This window comes from Falco cherrug, chromosome 2 (assembly GCF_023634085.1).
Source record: "Falco cherrug isolate bFalChe1 chromosome 2, bFalChe1.pri, whole genome shotgun sequence".
Lineage (NCBI taxonomy): Eukaryota > Metazoa > Chordata > Aves > Falconiformes > Falconidae > Falco > Falco cherrug.
Window position 1 is genome coordinate 75,982,127 of NC_073698.1, and position 22,787 is coordinate 76,004,913.

The following is a 22,787-nucleotide window of genomic DNA, read 5'->3' on the forward strand; positions in this document are numbered from 1 at the left end:
TAGGTGAACAGCAATGCTTGCCGAACAAGGCACCCCATTCAATCTGTTTTCAATGATTTAAAACTGAGCTAGAAAATGTGAATCCAGGCAGAAACTTGGCATTTAAATTATACACTTGAGATGACTGAGCCTTTTTTTAAAAATACAATTTAAAAAATTATAATCCTGAGGGATGTGAAAGGAGTTAGGGCATGGAGACGACATGAAAACAGAGTCCTTTCATATGCTGCTTGACATGTCAATAATTCTTCAAGCAGCATTTTTTACTTCTTTTAAATGTAGAGTTTTCTTAGCCAAGTTTGCAGCATGAGAAGAATTTAGTTTAATCTTTTCAACATATAGAGTCTCAGTATAGACTTAGCTCTTTCCTGTATGTTTGTGCTGCTACCAGTGTACACATATACCTGCTTGGCTTCAAGCCTGGGAGATAGTAGCATTAGAAATGTAGCAGATGATGCAGTAACTAAGGCATTTGGCTTTGTCACAGTCTCAGGTAATCTTGAATGAAAGGGATATATATATAAATATAAAATTAAAGTGTAATTTACAGATTGGGTATTTACAAATGATAGGCTATATACGTAGCATATATAAAATGTAAAATAAGTGTATTTAGAAGTGTTACTAGTAATAACCTGTCTCATGATTAACAAGATTAGCAAGAAATTGGTGCAAATTTTCTTCTTAATCAACAGTGCTAGGAGATAATAATTAATGTAATAAATACATATTAATAGTGGAAAGCTGACTTAGGCATCAGCGGATTAACCTGGGCCTCAGAGGCTCTCTTCATTTCTCTGCACTCTTCTTAACTGACTGCTAATAGTATCCATTTAGTATTTGGTTATCTGACTGTTATTAAAATCAATGGCAGGTAATGTTTCAGAGTGCTGCCAGGGAAACCAGGAGTGAATAATATTCAAGTGGTTCTCCAAAAATGCGGGCTGAGGTAACTATAAAGCATTTAGCCCAGGGAAGTTGATGTTCCTGATCTTCAAGCACCTAAATCTATGCGTTCAGTACTGGTGACAAAAAAGCCGCCTTGCCACCACCCTTTCTCCCAGCTACCCCTCCATCACCATCTGGCCATTGTAGGCACACCAAGATGCTATGCATCTCTCCTATGCTATGGCCGGGGGCAGCTCCACTACCCAGCCCAAGCCAAAGTTCCTCAATAAGAGTCTTAGTTCCATGATTCTAAAGGGCTGCCATGCATCTGTTGTTTTTGTTATTATTTTTCGTTTGGTTTCCCCCTGGGTATGGCCCTTTTCCCATCTGGAAATGGTGACTTGGCAGGTTCTAAGTTTTTCTGAGAGCTTCCAGCTGCCTGGTTGTCAGCCTTGACATCTAGAAGGTGATACTTCATTTTGACTGGGCATAGGATAAATCAGCACAAAAGCTCCTTGCGTTATAGATTGAAATCATGTTTTTTTCCTTATACACCGACTCCATGGAAGCTGTGTAGTGTATCTCCACCACTTCAGGGTGCAATGGATGGATGTGGTGCTTATGTCCTGCATGTAAGTGCTAAGTTCAACACTTCCTGCTATCAGGCAGAGTGGATGCTGAGACATCTCCAGAGTAATGTTGATAGCTCTAGTGCTGGTCAGTGGCTCTGGGACCATGTTCAAAGCACAGAGCATGAAAAACACGTAGGGTGGGAGTGCAAATGTCCTACATATGTCCTGCTCAACTCCTCGGGCCCAGGCACTATGCTTTGTTCCTCTGAGTCTCAGTTCATTTGTTTTCAAGGCCATCTCCCAGAGCTATGTAATTGTCCCCAGGCTCTCTGCAAGGAGCCTGTATGCCCAGGCACTTGGGTCACAGCAGGAGGGAGCCCACAAGCCGTCAGGGTCTCTCAGGGCTAGATGTGACCACAGGGCACAGTGGCAAAATGCCAAGAGTTTTGCCATATGAGCAACATGCACACACTGCGCTGACTGTCCCTAGAGACTGAGGATGAAAATTTCCCCATCTTTGGCTTTCTCCTTTCTGCCACACTGGAATGCTCATTTGTCTTGGAGGCATTTTTAGCCCACTTTAGGACCCACTAATAACTCTCTCACCAGTGCACCATCAACACACTGGAGGAGAGCACAGGAGTGGTAATTCAGGGCTGTGATGCAGTGGTACGCTGGGAGGGGATGCGCAGATCGCTGTGGCATGCCAGCATGCTGCTGGCAGCTGTGCACCATCTACCGAAAGCAAGTAGCCCTGCTGGCACTCAGCTGTGCTGCTAGTGCTTTAACACAAGGGTATCACAAACAAAATGGTAGTCTGCAGGCTTTAGTTGCAAGATGATACCAGTTGTGCTGCAGTTGTTTGCCACTTGAAGCAGGATGGTGGGCTCAGGTATAATGCTGTCCCAGCTTTTTGCTGATCTTGCTGTACTGTTATCAGTCATTGGTTATGGCTGATGGCAGCTCTTGTGAGAAGTTACCCTTGTGCAGTAAGATCTAGTAACTCAGAAAGTTACCATTGTCTGAAGACTTTGAAGTGAAGCTTCAGGAGGACTTGATAGTGAGCAGAACATCTGGCAATTAACTGACCAAGTCAGTGAATTTTGTAGCTCTTTGCATCAGGGGAGGATTTCTTCTGCACTTTTTCATCATTTTGCTGTTACTAGTAAAATTACTTCCCTCTGATAATCTTTTTAGGTGATGCAAATAGTGGGAAGTTTCACTGGGCTTTGGATCAGGCCCTTAGAAAAGACAGTGATCATAGCAGTCACCTGTCCTTAGACTCAGCTTTCTGACCTACTGACCTCTCTGTATTTCATGTAAGACATACACTCCCCCATGTACGGAGGGCTGGATAGATGTGGTGAGCTCTTCCCCTGTACTGTGATTCAGTCTTATCTCAGCCATTGCTCGTGGGAAAACAGTTCATTCAGCCCCTCTGGGCATCTGCCTTGAATGCTACCCACGCAAGCTTGAAACATCAGTGGGATTTGTTTAATCAGGAAACAAAAGCAGGGTTTGACAAAAGTAATTTTTACCCCCTGTTTCTAAATGCACATGCGCTGGTGAGTGTGAAACTGAAGTGGATTAGCCCCTCTTTCTCTTTGTGCTCATCCACATCCTTTACCTTCCCTGACTCCCACAGAAAGTCCTCTTTGTTGGCATGCCAACCATTGTTTCCTGGCACACTTCTCCTAGAAATCCCTGTTAAGTGTATATTGTTGTATCCCCAAGAAGGTACAAGTGCAGCAGAAGGTACGAGTGTGGCAGTGCGCAGTTACAGGCAATGCATATATGCACAGCAACTCATTAGCCAAGGGTTTTTTCAAATAATTTTTAACTTCATCTTTGGTTGCTTCAGCTGAAGGGAAATGCAGACAAAATGAAAAGCATACAAAAGTTGGAGTGGCTTTGTGCTGCACTGAGAGATCTTCTATGGCTTGCTTGTTATGTAAAAATCATCAGAAGGAGGGGGGAATAAACAAAAGAATTTTCTTCTCAGCATGTGCTGGGACCCAGCACTGCAAATAAATGCATTGTTAGTTGAAATCAGTGTTTTGGTTTCTCCCTTCCTTTGTGAGATGCTGTAGAGGAAGCAGATTAAAGATTGCCAGCTTTCTGGCAAAATATACTGGTGGCATCATAATGACTTCATTATGGTCTCTAAATGAGCTAAGAGACTAATAATGTGTTCAGGAAAAAATACACATTATGAACATGCACACAGGTGTAGGGTTAACCCCTTCTTTGGCACCCCTTACTTTGAATCCAGCTACTGCAGCTTAAGCCACAGTTCAGTGCTCTATTAGCTGGGCAATAAAGGATTTAATTCAACAGCTGTGTGCCAACTAATTGCAGCTGTATTTTCTTCTGAGTTCATCTACAATGCAAACAACATGGCAGATGTTTGTTTGTTTGTTTGCTTGGCTGAATGCTGCTGCTGCTGCTGCTAGGTGGAAATGCCAGCAGAGTGGTGTAGAGGCTCTGTGAGGCCCTACAGCTCAAAGCTCCTGTTATTAAAAAGGCTTTCAAAAGTGGCTTAAATTACATACCCTTCCTTTGGTTTTCCCTTGTTGCTTTACATGCTGCATAAAGCATGTTCACTGGAGGAAATGGAGATTCAGCAGTAGGCCAAATCCCTCTGTCCACACTAATTCTTTGCCTGCCTTGCTCTTGTCTCACCTTCAGCATCACTGGACCCAGACTCTTACTGTCTTCATCACAACTCCTGTAGCCCTCCTGTCCCCTCATCTCTGCCTTCATCACTTTCTGCCTCTACTCATCTGTTGCATAAGTCTCTACATAATTTTTCATTTCTGGATTGTGTAAAATCTTCCAAAATTTCCTTGTTAGCCAAACATAGCTCTTCCACGTTTTATCTTGAGGTTTTCTGGACATTAAAACATGGACATTATGGTTATAGAATGAGAGCAAGGAAGCACGGGATACACAGGATGTTCTGCACATGCTTGGCAAAGCCAACATTTCCAAAACACGTAGAACTTAGATTATGTGTGAAGACCAGCTATGAAACGGTTGTTCAGGCATCTCTGATATGGCTTAGAAAACAGGTCTTGTACATGATAGATACTAGTCAGGCACTGCTGCTGTATGGTGCAGCATACTCATATGGTGGGAGCACCTGGGGTGTACAGAAGTCTGTCAGCTCTGCTGCCCATGTCTCCCTGCATCTACCAGAGGCCCAGAAATCAAAACAAACATAGGAAGTCCTGAAATCTCCTAAAAATAGGCAGAATTTCTAGGCAGAGGAAGAACATGGGTTCTGGAAAATATGAGCACATGGGAACAAAGCTATCTTTAATGTAAGCCACCTTTAATGTACAGACATTGCTACCCTGTTCCATGAGTATTTGAACTTATGTATCCTGTTTCCTGATGGATTTGTATTTGGAGGCTGACTTCGGTATGAAGAAAGATGCAGTATTGGATAGAAGCTCTTATTCATTTGGATCATTTATATGGCTTCTTTCTCTCCCATATGATGTTTGATACAGTGTGAATTCATACCACAGCCCATGAATGGTGTGGTCAAGGCAAAGACACTTCTAAGGCCTCTGTCTTCTGCCTGCCCTCTATTTTCACGAACTGTGTAGGTGTTTTATATTTTGAGATGCCTGTTCATCTGCCAGATGTGGCTGAACTCAGTCAATGTACACAAAAAGTATGAAATAGGACAAAAGATGGACACTGACACATGGATTTTATGACCATATTGCAATTCTTTCCTTAGGAAATGAGGCCAAAATCTTCTAGCCCAGTTCCTGCACTTTCACCCCACAAAGCGCCACAACACCCTTTTTCTGACCTTACTCTACCCACCACCCTACCCAGTAACTTTCTATTGAAAACGTAGTCTGGGGAATATCGTGCTCACTTTGCCAGTCCTCTCTGTTCAACCTGTACATTGAGTCTTATTGCCTATTACATGTAAGCTGCTTGTCCACACTGTCCTGATGGAGAGATGCCTCTCTCCCTCATTCTTGTGGCACCATATCTGGTGATAAATCATCTCTCACCTGCTGGGTTGCCAGTTTCTAATGTTCAATGTTAGTGCTTTAATTTGAGTTCTTCCTGCTCTCTTACGTAGTGCCTTTTTGGTGAGGGAGCTTCCCAGGAAAACCTGCAAAGTTACTTCATTATTTGCTTTCAGATTCCCCTTCCCTGGGCTTCTGTGACAGCAGTTTGGCTGTGACAACAGCGGTACACTATGACTGCTGCTGACTGTGCCCTGCGGTATTTTCTCCTTACTTCCTAGTATCCCTATTCTACATCCATTTATTGTCTTCAATCACTGTCCATAAGTCTCTGGATCAGAGTTTAGTCAGGGGATTTGCTGTTCACAGCACAATGAGATACTAACCTGCAGACTGCCTAAGTTTCTTAGGCAACATGCTATGACCATAAGTAATAACATCCCACGGGTAACAATAGTAATAAATGCAGTCTTTTCCCAGCAGAGGAATCCATCAGGATCCTTTGTGAGTCAAGCACCACACCTGAAAACAACAGGGACCTGTACCGTGAGTCAAGGGGCTACAATATTAATTCAGTCGTCTTTCTGTATGTGGGGCAGTGGAATTATCTAGGAAACAAAATGGTCAGCAAACTGGTTGAAAGAACCATTGCTTAAAATGGCCTGCTGCTGGGAAGGTGCAAGAGAATGAGAAGGACATGCCTGAGGTACTAATTATTCTGCAAGGCCAAGATAACCAGGAGGTACCAGGGCAGTGCCTGCCAACCTGACCCACTGAAGGTCACCAACCCTTTCTTTAAGAAACAGCATCTTCTGGTGTATTATTGCTGATGGTTTACACTTGCAATCAATTTAAAATGAAATTAAAAGAGAACTATTCTTGCAGTTTTGATCCACTCTTCCCCCATTTTGTTGGTTCCTTTGATTGCTTCTGTGGGTGGGGTATATTAAAGAAAAGACCAATTACAAGCCTATTGTAGTCACTTTCCGAGACCTTATTACTGGTCTTTGGTAAGCAGGTTGAAAAATACCTCCTCTGAAGAGCAAGGCTGCAGAGCCCAGGAGTCTAGTTGGCATGCTTCAAAATGGACTAAACTTCTTGAACAGCAGAAGCATTGCTTCACTGCTTTTATTGGTCAAAGCCATGATAAATAGCCCTCTGCAATGACAAATTCCAGGACAGTCTGTGAGCCTGATCAACACTGATTTACCATACTCCATGCTGTCCTTGCCAGACCTGATGACTATAAGCAGATGCATGTGTAAGAAGATATCTGGGACTTGTTTATAAACAGTATATAACAAACAGTTCTTCAGTAAAGCAAGCTATTGTTTATGTATGACTGCATAACCACTGTGTCTTTTAGGGTTTCTGCAAGAAGTGAGCAGCTGCCTTCAGCAAGTACGCAAGTGGCTTGCGTGTTCCATGGAAAGTGGAAAACAGAGAGAAGCTTTTTGATTGAGGGTGAAATTTAAGTTATGAGTGACTATTATCCATATCCTTAACTCCTCTGAGTCTGCAATAAAGTAGACCAAAGGGTAATAAAGCTGTTGAACTGGCATGAATGATTCTTTAGGTGTTGTTCTGCTTAAGCATTCATTCCTTTCAAGCTATTTTCTTTTAAAACTGCTTTTTAACGTAAGTAGCTTAGGAGCTATTTGTAAAGTAAAGAACTCTGGCTGCATGCAGGTACCATTCCGGAACAACAGTCACCTTAGAAAAGTGTATGGATTTTCTCTGGAGACACAAGGGCTTTCTTTTGTAGGAACTCTTTATTAAAACAGATTAGAAGCAGAAAGTAATTTTCTGTTGCCACTGAAGATAATCAAGTGAGGATTTTCAGATCAATTGATCTATTAGGCAGCCTTAAGTCACCTGGAAAATGACGGCCCGTGTACCTTGTTGTTCACTAAAATGACCTGGAGCAAGCCTGGACTTAGTAGGTCTATAGCCAGACTCTCAGTGATCTATGCTCATTCTACTGAAGCAACCCACGTTCATACTGGATGGAGATATGGCTATGAAGACAGGCCATAGCCATTCATTTTTAGTTTTTTTTTTCCCCATTTACTGCCAGGTCTTCAAGAAGCTGGTGACCAGCTCCTGTTCACAGTTCATGACTACATCCTGGTAGCACTGCAGACTTAATGGCCCATGTCTTCCTCCTTTTCTGATATTTTTCTCTGGAACATAATGGGAAAAATATAGCACACAATGCATCAGCTTCCTGTTTCAGTCCTATGAATGTTTTATGGAGATGAGCCAGCTTTGTTCACCGTAGTGTGCTTATATAGGGTTTGGATGCAGAGTGTTCTATAGGGTCAATGAACATGTCACCTGGAACAGCAGCTGGTTTGCATACGTTCTAAGCTAACTGAGCTGTTCAGTGCCAGAAGTGAACAGTATGGGACCCATAAAATCTTTCATTCATGCTGGCATAAAACTAAGTAGCAGCTGAGTTTGCATGGTCCAACTACCTTTCTGTTTGCCTGCTCTAAAGGTAAAACCTGCCACCAGCACGGAGGACATATTCATGAGTGAAAGCTTATTGATAAGAAAGCAATGGAAGGAACTGAGCACTTTCCAAAAACAATAAGTGGGCTTTAAGGAAGGTATATTTGAGGGTGAAAATTCTTGTTACTGTGCAACACTCCTTGTGAGGATACAACACCCAGCAGAAATATGCAGGAGTAAGTGGGAACAAGACTGCTAATGCAGGAGAGGACAAAATTACCCTGTAACAAGCTGTAATGCAATCCTAAGTCCTTTGGAGGTGATGCAAAAACTTCTACTAATTCCGAGTAAGGTTTGGATGGGGCCTATAGCAAGTATAAACTGAACATTACAGGGAATCCAAGTCCTAGCAATGGGATCATCATTTTTGTTCAATAAAGCGATTGGGAAATGGTGTTCACTTTGGGGAAGGCTCCTTATTGGACTAGTATAGAAATTAGAAGCAACATTCATACCAATAAGGATAGTACAGATTCTCAAGCACAATTACATGCTTACACTGAGATGGAAAAATGAACTGACCTGAATTAAACCTGTGAAGGTATGAAGGAAAGTGAGAAAAGTGAAAGGAGACCTAGGTGTGTGAAAGGGGATATATGTAAGAGAGCATGGCTAGATGAGGAACTGAAGGCCCCAGGGAAAAATACCAGAGGACTGATGAGATAGCTGGCAAAGGGGGACTCTCAGAAAATATTCTGAAGGGAAAGAGAAACCAAAACATTGTTTGGAGAATGTAGGGCATCGTGACAGCTTCCTGCCAATTACACGCTGTAAAAATGGCAAGTCAGTGGCTGCTTTCTGTGCTTGATATTTAGAGGGGACTCTTCATTTTGTCTCTCAGTATTCTTTCCTGCCCCCTTTGGACTGGCGTCACTCTGTAATACACTCACAAGACATCATTTTAAGGAAAACAAAGACTGAGGTCTTTTTGTTGGTTTTTGTTGGGTTGGGTTTTTTTTCCCCCCCAGAAAGAGCCTAGCATTGACCTAAACTGTTCCCAATGAAGTCAGTGGTAAAGTTCCCACTGACATTTCATTAGAGAACAGTTGTAGTGTCATGGAGGCTTTTTGAAAACACTGCCCTCTGCAAGCCAAACAAATCAAGAGCAAACAATACAAACCAGATCCTGCAGCTGAATTTGTTTCTGTCCCCATTTCTGGGCCAGAAGCAATAGGAAGTGTGTGCAACCAGTGGAGACTCTGGAAGTGGTGGAGTGGGAAGGTGTGTCATGGGTATATTTTAGGATCTCCTTCCAGCAGAGGTGCAGAGTAGTCATGCTGACTTTAAAGCGGCTGTCATGCCGTGTGGGGATGAGCTATCCATCCTCCAGGTTTATTTGACCCTATCTTCTAATTTGGGTTAAAGTCATTCAAATCACACTGAAGTAATCTTTTTTTTTTCACCTTCTGCTTTTTTAGTACTTTAGATATTAGACATCCGTAACTCCTAAGTCTACCAGGAAATTATTTTCCATAGTAATTTTGTTTGTGTTGTGAGGAATAAGGCCTGTGAGGAGAGCTTGTATCTAATAGGTCGGCTGATAATTTGATAGATGTCGTTACAAGCTCATTTAGAGCAGTGTTTTTTAAAGTGTCTTCAAATTAGTGGACCTCTACAAAATTTTTAACAGAGGTGACTCATAGCATAAGCATAGTGACAACTCTTCTCCTCAGTCACTTTTCCCAGATCCCTTTTAAGTAGTTCACACACTGCCATGGGCTCGTAGGCCGGAGAATGGCCATCACTAACTCAGAGGGTCTTTTAAGGCTTTTGCCCTTAGGCAGTGTAAAGAGACAGTAAAAGAGGTGACCACTTCCACAGGCAAGTGGGAAATTAAACAGACAAGATCTGAGTTATGAAACATAAAGACAGAAGGGACTTTGAACTCTTTTAATTTCTAATGATTGCTTAAAAATTGACATTTTTTAAAAACTGATTTGCAAAGAACAGTGCCACTAGTTTCTGTTAGTCCATCAGTCCACCTCTCCCACTACTTGCCTCTAGGGAGACTGATCTGTAGATCATTTTGTGAAAAGTTTTTTTGTATGCAAAGGTTTTGTTCTGTATGAAAGGCGTCCATGTGCTCTGTTTCAAGTTCTATGGTAGATAAACCCAGATTCCTCCTTCTGGAATGGTTGGGGTAAATACTTAAACGTATTTGAAGCAACCCTTCTGATGGAATGCAGGAAAGATGATCATGGGGGGGGTTGGCCATCTGGTCATCCACAACACTACAGCTGTAGCTCAGTGACTTGCAAATTGTGTCACATCTGAAAAGTGTCCTCAGGCAAGAATGCTAACATGCCCAAATGTAACTGGGTCACTCTAAATATATTCTGAACGGGGTCTTGGTTTCCCTATTTGTGTAAATACTCACATGAGTGTTGGTGGGATGTCATTGATTTATGCTGAGAGAACACTTTGAATGTCTGAAACATTGTACATACCACATGTAAAGGGACAGATCCCTCAGTTTTGGTATAAAGCTGGCTTTGAATAGACATAGAAATGCCGTGCATCTTGTTCTTAAGGGTACTATAGGCATTGCTAATGCAGGTTTGTTTCTAAATATTCAGAGGGTACAAACTTCAGAAGCGCTGACCTCATTCTATTGTGTTTAGATCCAACATGAATCCAAGTGCTCTGAGACTGTCACCTTGTGCAGCCATAAGAACCTGAATTCCAGGTCCTAGAGTCACTCCAGTGCTTCACATTTTCTTATACATGATGAGTCAAGTGACAGGTATGTACATTTCTAATCACTGACTAGGTAAGAGAATCTGGAAAAAAGTCAGAGGTGACGCGTTTCTAGTGACTTGCTTCTTTAAGGTCTAATTCAAGAGCTTTTATGGGTTAAAATGTAAGACATTTGTCCTAAAACATTCAAACATCAAGACATCCTGCTCTTTTCTACTAGGCCTGCTTACCCCAACCCCACATGTTTCTGATTATTACTGTGCGGTTTTCTCATGGCTCAGTCCAGGAGTTTTCAAGTCTGTTCATCTCCCAAATAACAAATTCTGTAGTCCAAATACTTGTGACTGTGGTGACCATGATGCCGATGTCTTCTTTTGTTTTATTTTAGATCTTCTCACACAGTATTGTTGGTTTCTTTTCCTGCTGTTGTCTGGACCCTCTGTCTTCTACTTACTCCCCAGGCTTAGCAGACTGAAGGTGGTCTGCAAGGCTGTCGTGTTCTTTCCCAAACTGCAGTTTGGTTAAGGTTGGCAGTTGCCTCCTCCTGGAAAGTCAAGGTGCCTTCTGTTCGTTGAGGGCTTATAACTTCTTCCCAGGTGAGGTCAGAGGGTGTTGCTCTGGCTGAGCTCTGGGCTTGCTGGAACACAGGAGACCAAGTGGTGCCTTTTAACCTGAGAACCAGTGACTTCCCATTTACAGCATCCTAGTGAATCCAGAATTTGTCCCTGTGCCGTCTGTGGCAACCTTCCTGCGGGCTTCCCTCTGGTGTTGCACAGCCCTTCCTCAGGTGTGAGGATCCCCAATTGTTTTGCAAGAAGCCCATCATTTGAAATCACCCCAAAAATGTATACGTTGTTTAAGGTCTACCAGGGCCCTACAGTGGGATTCCTTTGAATGAATTCTGTGGGATACAGAATCAGGCCCTTAAAGAGTAAAAAGGATGTCTGTTTTTGGAAGGGAGGTGTCTGTTTTGAGGAGAGCTGCTGGCTTCACATTTCCCCTTGAAGTCTTCGTGTTTGTGCTTGCACAGGGGGAGAGGCTTAAGATGAGATCTCATCCATGGTTGTTCATTTTACAGTTGTATTAAAAAAAAAAATAATTGGGGGAATTTTCTAGATTCCATCCAATCCATAATAACTTTTGAAAAGTTAATTTGCTGCAGCTGCTTTATAACTTCTCCTAAGGCCACAACTCAACATGATTACACAACCGCAGTAACTTTTATGGCTGAGTGGAAACACTATCCTGATTTTGTTGTTCTACAAAAGCCAATATTTGGTTTAAAGAGTCCCTTGGATTTTTAATCCACTTTGCTAGGAAATCTCACTCACCACCAGTATTTTTAGAGGCTTCACCTGCTTTTGTACCTGCTTCTTGCCACATATCCAACAGGTCTACGGCATATTGGAAGAAAAACCATGTGCTCTGTCTTGTGTGGTATGAAATCCATCATTGATGTCTTCTTTTACGCTCTACTATGCAGGTCTTAATGGGGACTAAGATTAGACACTCTGTTCCTCCTTCCTGATAACCCCCTCCTGTGTGAGAGCAGTGTGTTGAGCACAGCATCCAGCTGGCCGGCCCCTGGGTATGCTAATAAAAGTTCTCCTTCTCCAATCAGCCAGCTTTGCCCAAGGAGTCTGTCAGCAAAAATAAAGAGGATATTTCTATTTAAATACCATACAGTGTCTGCACATTGAAAATATTTTTACCGTGGTAGCATACATGCCACTACCAATAAGGGTGTATTGTTGTTATAAGTTGGCTGTTAAAATTCAGCCAGGACTAAAAATTGCTGTAGAAAGTCTCAGCCTAGAAGGTATTTGTTTATTTTGACAGGTTATTTAAAACAAGGAATGAAAAATAATTAGTGGTTTTGGACTTCTACCTTGCATTTTTCTGTTTAAAAAGGTCTTAGATTATATTTTCTGGTGATTGGATCCTGACAGAAGGCATATCTTGGGGAGGAGTAGGAACAAAAAGCTGGCAGGCAATTTCTCGGTTCCTTTTTTAGGAAAAAAATCTAGTTCATTTTCAGGATGAGAACAACTGCTAGACCTTTCTGCCCAGCAAGTGTTGAGTTTTTCTTCACTAAGAACACAAAAGGGATATTCAACGACTGTCCAAATCGAGTATAATTACAAAGGTATAATAAACATCAGTACAAACGATCATTTTTGCATTTCTGTTTGGATAAGGGATTAAGCATTTCCACCTATAACGTTCTGAGCCTCTGAAAGGCCTGAAGACAGACAAGTGTGCTCCTGGGTCCTCTTCATTCGTAGGTGGAAGTTATTGGCTGAGATGAATTCCTACATGATCAGCCTTGTAAACTAAAGACAGACACCCAAATTTGTATGTAGATAATTGGCCTGACACCCAGGGAACACAGTGCTCTCCCTGAATTTGATGGGAGGTTTGGCTGGCTGTGTAACATGGCAATATAGGTGTCGAATCTCAGACACATAGGCTAAAGATTTTTTTTTTAAAAAAAGGATGCAAAAAATAAGGATCCTAAATCTATACTTAGACAAATAAACAAACACCTGATTTTCAAGCTGCTGAGCACCCAGTGGCTTGGCCCCAGGTTTGAATACTTTGGCTTACGTGACTTGTCCAAAGCCACACAGGAAATCTGCTGCAATTCCAGGAATAGAGCAAAGATCCTGTGCTTTAACCGCAAGCTGGCTATGTTTTATTTGTCAGCAGTCGTTCCCACAAGGAAGCTAAACGAGGGATCTCACTGCATCTGAAGTCAGCAGGGTTACCTACTGATAATGAAGCTAAAAGATGTTCCTTGTTCTCTGAGCAAGTAATTTATGTACGAGACCCCAGAGCAGCAGCCAGATGCTTTGAAGAGCCCGTCCCCTTAGGGCACATAGGATTAGACACCAGAGCTAAAGGACAGTACACCGGCTTCTGCATCTTTTGCATTTCAGGCTGCTGCATGGGTTGAAACTGGAAGAACTGGTGTGGGTGTAGTGGGGAGAGGTGGGGCATGCCCTTTAGTTTCTTTGGTGAGCTGCTTCTGGGGTACCGGGCAGGACAGATGCTCCTCCGCCCATAGCTGATCATTTTCCATTGTCAGCTGTTAACATGCTGCTTCTCAGCCACATGAAGTGGGCAGTCTAAGACTACTTGTGCCAGTCCTGACCTTGGAGACATCACTTCTGGCCACCACCCGCATTGCCCATAATGCTCTGGGGCCAGCATCAGCTTCAGTGTCACACTCTGGCTCTGAACCTGCTCTGGAGCCAGCATCAGCTTCAGTGTCACACTCTGGCTCTGAACCTGCTCTGAAGTCCAGGCTTGCCCCCTGCCCATGTGCCAGAGGACCAGCAGCTAGAAGGACTTCTGACTCTCTAAAGCAGAGGAGTCTGAAGCTCAGGGGCCAGGGCCGGAGCCTAAGTTCTTCTGACAGTGGGCTGTGTGCAGGCAGGATAGATGAAGCCAGGTGTCCAAAGGGCAGCCCAAATGGAGTTCCTCCAAGGAGGTCACAGATGTGTAGACCCTGTAGTGTGGATGAGAAGTGTGCTTGAAGCCAGCTTGTAAACCTTACTTAGCAGTGTAGGGATGGTCTTAGGCTGCTTTTAGATGTCCACATAGATACAACTGCCCTCATGCTACCAGGCTGCGTGTCCTGGATGATGTCAAACATATTCAGACCAGTTGAATCTGAAGATGTGGCCTAGACTAATATAATTAACTGTTCATTGATGCTATATTTCTTTATGCTATCAGGGAATCAAACTTTTATTAAAGAAATGGTTGCTGCCTCTCTAAATGCATTTAACTCCACTTCCCATAAATACCAGAATGGGTTTAAAAATCTATTGTTTCACATTGGAGTTTATGCCCACAAGCTTGAACTGTTTTATACGGAACTGTTGTGCAGGTGAGGAGGTGCTACAAGAAAAAAGCACTGAGCCACAGCTTTTGTAAAGAAAATGTTGAGATTCTCTGCAGAGTGTATGTATTTGACATTGTATAATGCTGGACAGTGGTTTCCAAATGACATCTTGTGTAACTCCTGAGTCAAATAAGATAACAAAAAGGTCTGTGTTGCAGTCAAATAACCATAACTAAAAACTCCCTGAACATTATACTTATATACTTATTGCTAAACCAGTAAGGACAATTACAAATTACAAAGTAGAAAATGTTTGAACATCCATGACCATATTTCTTCTATCAAGGCAAACCGCACGTTTGTCTTAGACACATGCCAAATGTGAGGTTTTAAAGAAAATTTCTTCTGTTATCCGAGTATAAGGAGCATCTGAGTTACTTTCTTGTTTGGATTGTTCGTTGCTAATCTGAACAGATATTCTTCTTTCTCAAAGGGAAATACATTAAACTCTGGACTAAAACCAAACACAGAAAATTTGATGCTACACAGTAATATGAAGGGGTATGGGGGAATTGTAAGTGACAAGTGGATTATATTGGAAGTCCCATCTTGGTTTCAACAACAGGACTGCTATCTTGATACTCGGATTTAAGAAATGTGGATTTCCACATACTAACCATCTTTCATGAATTACTGCAGATCTGACAAATTTGAGTTATTGTTCTCCTCCTGGGAGTTTTTTAAAGCCAATTGTAACAACAGATTATATAAAACAGCTGGTCAAACAGAATGAGGAACCAGTTCATTGGCATTTGATGAATTAATAAAACGAGGCACAATACAAATTTCAGCAATAGCTAGCGATTCTGCAGGAGAATAGGAACTAAAAAGAAAGAGCAGGAATCAAGTTACAGCAGCTGTTTGGCCAGCAGGTAGGGGGTAACTATTTCTTTATGGCTAAAGCTTGGAAAACTCTTAACAGATTCCCGGGAAAAAAAGCGCTCCTTGCAATTTGTGCAGACCATAACAGAAGTACAGTTCTTAAATAAATTTCTGACTATCCTTTTGAGGAAAAGCCAGTGAAAGAGACAAAGGTTGCACATCAGATTGTCTGCTAATGCAGGGACAGAGAAGAACAGGTTTGGGAGTCTTGTGGGGAATGAGTGGGTGTAGGGACGGCAATCCTTTTGCTGTTGCCTTTACAGTTCCAGTGGCAAGAGAAGGGCTTTGAGAAACAGTGTTTTGCAGCAGCTATAGCACTGATCTTTATCATGCTAGCATTTTTCTATAGTGGATTGTATGTTCCTATGTAGGACAACATTTTTACAGGGGACAATCTGAGGAATTGTAAGAAGGTGAAACATCAGGAGAAGGAGCTGAACAACCAGCTGATGAAATTATTAGTAATAAATTATCAGGACTGGATGGCTTAGATCCTGCAATACAGAGGGAAACCAGGTGGACAGGGTTGAACCGATGCTTACAATGTGCTCTCTGTCACCTACATCAGCCACCGCACCTGGTGGAATAAAGAACCATGTGGATAACAGTGATTTCTGAAAAGTCTTTGATGAGTCCACTCGGCCTCACAATGGGACTATTAAAAAAATCCCCTCTCATTCTTAATGGTAATTACTAGGGAATACATAAGTAAGGGCCTTCTATATAATATGTAAGACTTTCATTTAATGCTTTTCTTTTACCCTTCTACTTGCAACATAATTTTAATCTTTATAAATCTTTAAAAGGGAAAATAGTGTTTCTTCTACATTCAGCATTGTCTTTGTTACCTAATGACTGATCTTGGACAAAGGATAATACAACAAATAACTTACAATTCTGTAAGATAATGTTTTGCCAGTGACAATGCTGCTATAGGAGGGGGATGGAACTGAAAATGCTTGGCTGCAAGAACAACAGTTTACAGTGGTTGTATGCTGGATACAGAAAGGCAGTGATATATTAGTAATTACCTGGGATGATTTATAGACTAATCTTTGGTAGCAGAGGCCTGCTAGTTATCAGATACAGGGCTATATGCTTATTTTTCTTAGTGTTAGAGAAATGCAACTAGTCTTACAGGCTGTTAAAGAAATAAATAAATGAGTCATTGGATAAAATGAAAAGAGGGGAAAATGGAGGAAGCTCATCAGTAGGACCCCACTAAGATGTCAGCTGGGACCAGTGCTACTCATCACACTTAGCAGTGACCACTACTGAAGTTCCACAGCCATTCCTACACAAATAGTACAAAAATTGTGTATGGCTTTACACAATCTAAAGTGAACTGAAAAGAGTTTCAGAATAGTGCAGGACCAAGTGATGAAGTGGCATATGAAGTACAATATTCACACATGCAAGGTAATACCTACGAGGGAAAAAACTACCCTAGCTATGAACAGAGTGGGCATCTAACTGAGCTGCTGCTATTCAGAAAATTGGTCTGGGAGTCACTGTATAATTCCCTGAAAAGCCAGCTCAGTGTTCATTGATGGTCAAAAAAAGAGACAGACAGGTAGCAATGATTAAAAAGGAACTAAGATGAAATAGATTGTGCCTCTGTTCAAATCCATTATGTGTGATTCCGACTACCACAGCTAGAAAAAGACAGAAAGGAGGGAAATACAGCTGATAAGAAATATAGAATGTCTTCTGTAGAAGAGACTAATAGATTGGAAAAGAGATGAATGGTAATATAGGTCCATAAAATCATGAGGAATGAGGAACAGGGAAGGATTACTCATTATTTCTGGTAATAAAAGAAGTAAGGAGAAGCTAATAAAAGTATCAGGCAGAGGTTTTAAAACAGACCAAAGGAAGGATTTTTAAATTCAATGTGTAATTAAGTTGTGAAACTCTTAATCACAATATATTGTGGAGGCTAAAGGTCTAAATCAGTTAGAAGAGAGATTAGACAAATTCATGTAGAATAGGTTTGTTTGTAGCTAATAAACACTGGCTACATCCTCCAGCCCCCGTGATAAATCACCAATTGCCAGAAATGCAGGTGTGTCAGGGGAAGAACTGTGTTACATGCCCTATTTCTTACACTCTTTCCATAGATGAACCTCTGACACCATTGGAGATAGCAGGCTGCTCAGATCCAGCAAAACATACTATTCCGTTTAAATTCAACTTGGTGTAAAGAAGTGGTTTGTGTAAGAGAGTTTTAGGAAGTGTATTTTCCTTCTCCAGCTCTTGCAGACATCTATTTGACCTTTTGCATAAATTAGTTTTGAAGATATGCACAATTGAAGCAGGAAATTAATGACTGTTTCAGTAGCTGCAGGTAGTCTGAATATTTACCCTCCAGGGGTATTGCCCGCTTCATGCCATGGAGAGACCTTCTGCAAGGGGAACTCTGAATAACGTGTGCATCACAAAAAAGTAGCTGCAAGTCATGAGCAAATATTTTCAGCTTCTTGGGAACAGGTACTTTCCCAAGGCTGTCCTCAGCTTGTGGATGCCTAGTGGGGACAAGGATCTTGAGCCCTTCTCTTGGCAAACTGTGGCATGGCAGCTTTGTAAGCAGGAGCAGGCTCTGCCTTTGAAAGGCAGGTGTTTGAAAGGAGGGCTCAGGCCAGTCCCTGAGGCAAACCTGCCATTCTTGAGGACTCCACCATTGTTTGAGCAGTTGTATTTGTGTCTGCAGGTTTCTTGGATTCCCTTTTTGATCAACTTAGAACAGGTAAACCTATATCTACAACCTGTGTCCTGGGCTGTATAGCATGAAAACTCAGTGCTCTGCTATCTATGGCTTGCATGAAATCACCATGGAGTTAATTGGAGAAATAAGCACAATCTTTTACTGGGTTTGGTATTGAACAAGTTGAACATTAATTACAGGTCTACTTACTTTACAGGAAATAACAATATGGCCTGACAATGTCCACTTGCAGCCCAGAAAGCCAACTATATTCTGGGTTCCATCAAGTGTGACCAGCAGGTCAAAGGAGGTGATTCTCCCCCTCTGCTCTGCTCTCAGGAGATCCCACCTGCAGTACTGCATTCAGCTTTGGACCCCTCAACATAAAAGGGACATGGACCTGTTGGAGTGAGTCCAGAGGAGGGCCACAAAGATGATCAGAGGGCTGAAGCACCTCTCCTGTGAAGACAGGCTGGGAGAGTTAGGGTTGTTCAGCCTGGAGAAGAGAGGGCTCTGGGGAGACTTTAAGTCAGCCTTCCAGTACCTAAAGGGGCCTACAAGAAAGCTGGAGAGGGACTTTTTACAAAGGCCTGTTGTGATAGGAAAAGGGGTAAAGGCTTTGAAGTGAAAAAGGCTAGATTTAGATTAGATTATTGGGAAGAAGTTCTTTACTGTGAAGGTGGTGAGGCACTGACACAGGTTGCCCAGTGAAGCTGTGGATGCCCCATCCCTGGAGGTGTCCAAGGCCAGGCTGGATGGGCCTTTGAGCAACCTGGTCTGGTGGCAGCTGTCCCTGCCTGTGGTAGGGGGGTTGGAACTAGATGGTCTTTAAGGTCCTTTCCAACCCAAACCATTCTATGGTTCTATGTTTCTATGAAATGGAGAAGATACTGTAGTTGAACACCTTGATTAGGACAAACACAGATTGTCATTGCTACTATGGAGGTAGCCCTCATGACAATGAGACTGACGTTAAGACCTCATCAGAGATTTAACTGCAGTGTGTATCTTTGTTACGTACAAGATTTTCTGACAATACCTGCTTATGCTGTCATTTTTCTTTGCATAGAATAAGTGGCTGTGTCCACAAGGAGGTCTACCTCAGCGTGTGGTAATGCAGACTATTAAATGCTGCTAGATGCTTAAGAATCTGTAAGGAATCACAATAATGAGGATGCATGATGACTGGAGGTTTTGTGTTTGTTTCTGTGTGTTTCTGTCTTCTACAGCACAGGGGAGATCTTACTCTAAGTCTGGACGTATCCTTGGTCTCTGACAGTGGCTTGTCATTACACAGAATGCTATTACTAGAGTCTCCAGGGCTTAAATTAATAAAGACTGCAGAGAAACACCTTGGGGTTTGTGTTAATTTGTTAAAGTGCATTTAAAGGTAAGAAGATGTGTTTGATAATATTGGAGACTTTCTTCAAACAGGCACGTTCTTGCAATGGCAGCACAAGTTACTCCATAGCCCTTCAGTGCATTCAGCTCTGACCCAAAGCAATCCAGAGTACTGAATTGCCCATGAAGCTTTTGAGGCATGAGGCTCTACCAGAAGAAATAACTAAAGACTTAACTCAGTCTCCTGCAATAGAATACATGATCATTATTACCTAGATGGCAACAGTATGTGAAGGAGTACAGAGCTGTATAGGACTTGAGGCAATTGAACTTCAAACTATCGGCTCTTTTGAACTCTGTCCTTCAGCACTTTTAGGCAGGACTCATTTTCAGGAGTGACCTGGAATAATTTTTATTTGATATCTCAGTGGAATAGCACTCCATCTCCCACCGCCAAACTCTCTAAATAATTTAGATGTTCCACACCCACTCAACAAAGATTTTCAAGCCAAGTTTTCAATGGATCTTGCACATATTACTTTTTTAGGGAAAATATGCTTTATATTTTTCACTAGATGTAGTAGTTACAATTTCTTAAACTCAAGACTTCCTTAGACAAATCTTTCCTCGCCAAATGTAAATGACTTATTGTGATCTATTTGATGGGACTCGGTTGTGACAATGTCCAATTCTCAATGTGGATTTATCTAGGATAGAAAACATTATTTGTCCCTGGAGCCTGAGCTCAGTGAACAATAAACACTCCATTGAAATAACCACAAGATTTTTTTCAACAGGAAAAAGCCCAATAAATTCTCAGCTGTTCAAAATGTGTAAGAATGTTTAAGAAAATGCTGCACAAAGTTATTGGTTGAAAACCTAAATATTCAGTTATCATGCAGAAAGTCAATCAAGGATTTTCCATGGGGAATTCTGCTAAGCTGTTTGGCTGGTTTACTGAATAGTACTAAAATATTTCAGGCCTTGAGCCTTTTCTAAAGGTATTTTAACAGATTAAATCAGAATAGGGGAAGCTATTAATTTTTCAGTTATATGGTCTTATATTTACTCTTGTAATCAAATCACATTCCCACTCTCTCAGTTTTACTAAAGAAATATGAATTTCATACTCTGCCTACAGTTAAAAAAATTAAATTACAGTGAGTTTACTTTATATGGAATTGCTTAATCAGAATGCAGAGTTCCACTAATCATATTTAAATACAGTCACTGTAATCGAAACATTGACCTTAGGTTAAAAGATTTGTATGACTTACTTAATGGAAACCCATTTATAAGAACACCATAAAGAATTCTAAACCTGTAGATGCAGGGCAAAATGACATGATTAGAAATGCAGCAATGAACTACCACAGCCATTGTCATGCCTTGGAAATGGTATTATTTTAAATTGTGCCAGCTGTAGAGCCACTGTAAGTGTAATCAAAATGGTGGGAAAGAAGCAGAAAAATAATGATTTTTGGCTCCAGGACAGTAGATATTTCCAGAAGGTAAACATGAAGTGCATTCCTCAGATGTTTATATTTCCAACACGCCTTTCTGGCCATCAACACGGGGTAGATGTGTGAAGGTAAAGACACATGTGCAAAGATGTCTGCCTGTCTTTGTTTCTTAATTTTTCTTCTTGTGGTAGTAGTAGTGTCAGCGACTCAAAGGCACAAACAGATGTTTAGCTACATAGCTATCAAAAAAATGAGAGGGAACTAAAAGTTTACCTGACATTTGTGGCACTAAAAATCTCCCCAAAAGGTGCTAGCATATCATGGCTACCACGATTTTATCTACCTTTGCTCACGGTAGTTGTAGCATCAGTATAATTTTAGTCCTGTGATAGGTAGAACAGTAGTGAATGTTGGTGCTTACCATGTAAAGTTGCAGTAAGGAAGGATTCAGGTGACACTGATCAGCACATAAAGTGTCACTGGATGTGACTGCAAGTGAGCAAACTTGAACTAAGTGGACCCAGCACTCTCGCATGGTGGGTTTCTTATGATGACCCTATTTCCATTGCTGTTCCTTATGATTACCCGTGCAAGGTAATTTTCTGGACTTCAGTAACATTCAATTGGCATCATGAGTCACTGTGTCAGAGGCAGGGCCTACTTTTTTTTTATCCTTCCCTAGAAGGATAATCATTAATAACCTTAAAGCTCATACATTATCACATGTAGTTTTCACAATAAATAGACACTTTGAAAAAATCAAGCTTTACTTGCCTTGTAGTCTGTTTGCAACAACAAACTCCTTTCCCTGCCCTGTTCTGTTTTCATTTTGCTCTCAATTTAATGCTTTCTGAGTCTTGTTTAGCTAACATTTCTGAGAATTGGAGGCAGAGGTGAGTTGGCATTTTCCTGGGCTCAGAAATGGCTGAGCTAACCAGTGAGTGAATATGAGCCAGATAGCCTCAGAAGAACTTTAGTGTTGATGGGCCAAAGTTGATGTGTTGCATCCCAGCAGTCCCCTGCAGCTGGGCTCACAGGAAACTAGCATTTAAATTCTCATCTGGGTTCAGTCTAATCATTATAAGCCATGTTAGTTCTTCACTGTTTTATCTTTCAGTGCAGTAGCCAACGACTCTTCTAGGTTCAGACAGACTCCTTGGGGAAGCTCATGTTGCAGCACTGAAAACTAAGCTGAAAGCCTCTATCTGTCTGTCTGTCTTTTCAGTCTTAAACCAAGATATTTATATCCTGCGCCTCACTGAAGCATAGTGCTGTGCTGAATTTCATGGATCCCACAAACTTGCATGGATGTGAGTAGGCAGAGTTTGGCCTTGACCAACAAACTGTGAAGCTGAATCAGCCCTTTTTCCTTCTAGTCCTTCACAACTTTGTCCATGAGATAGTTTCTGCTGTTCTGCTCCTCATCCAGCTAGCATGGATTTCCTGAGGCCCTGGGATGTTATCCGCTCATGGAAACAAGGGACCAAGTTCCTTGAGAGGCTTAGGGAATGCAAACATGCAGTTGGCAGCCAGTCAGGACATCAGAGTTTGGGTCCAAGAGAGGGAAAAGGTGTAAAACAAGCTATATATAGTATCTGATCCTGGCTTCTCTTCTGTACAGCCAGTCCACTGACCTGAAGGACAGTGACCTGTCAGAGCCACACTCAACTGCAAGGCAAGATCTCCTTGGCCTTTGCAAGGGAAAAGGCACACATCTTAAACCAGATGAAGATCAGAAGAGAAAATGTCATCTGCTCCTGGCCATTGCTACCCCCTTGCTGTCCCCTGGGAACCAGGAAAAAAAGGTGTTTCCTCAACTCA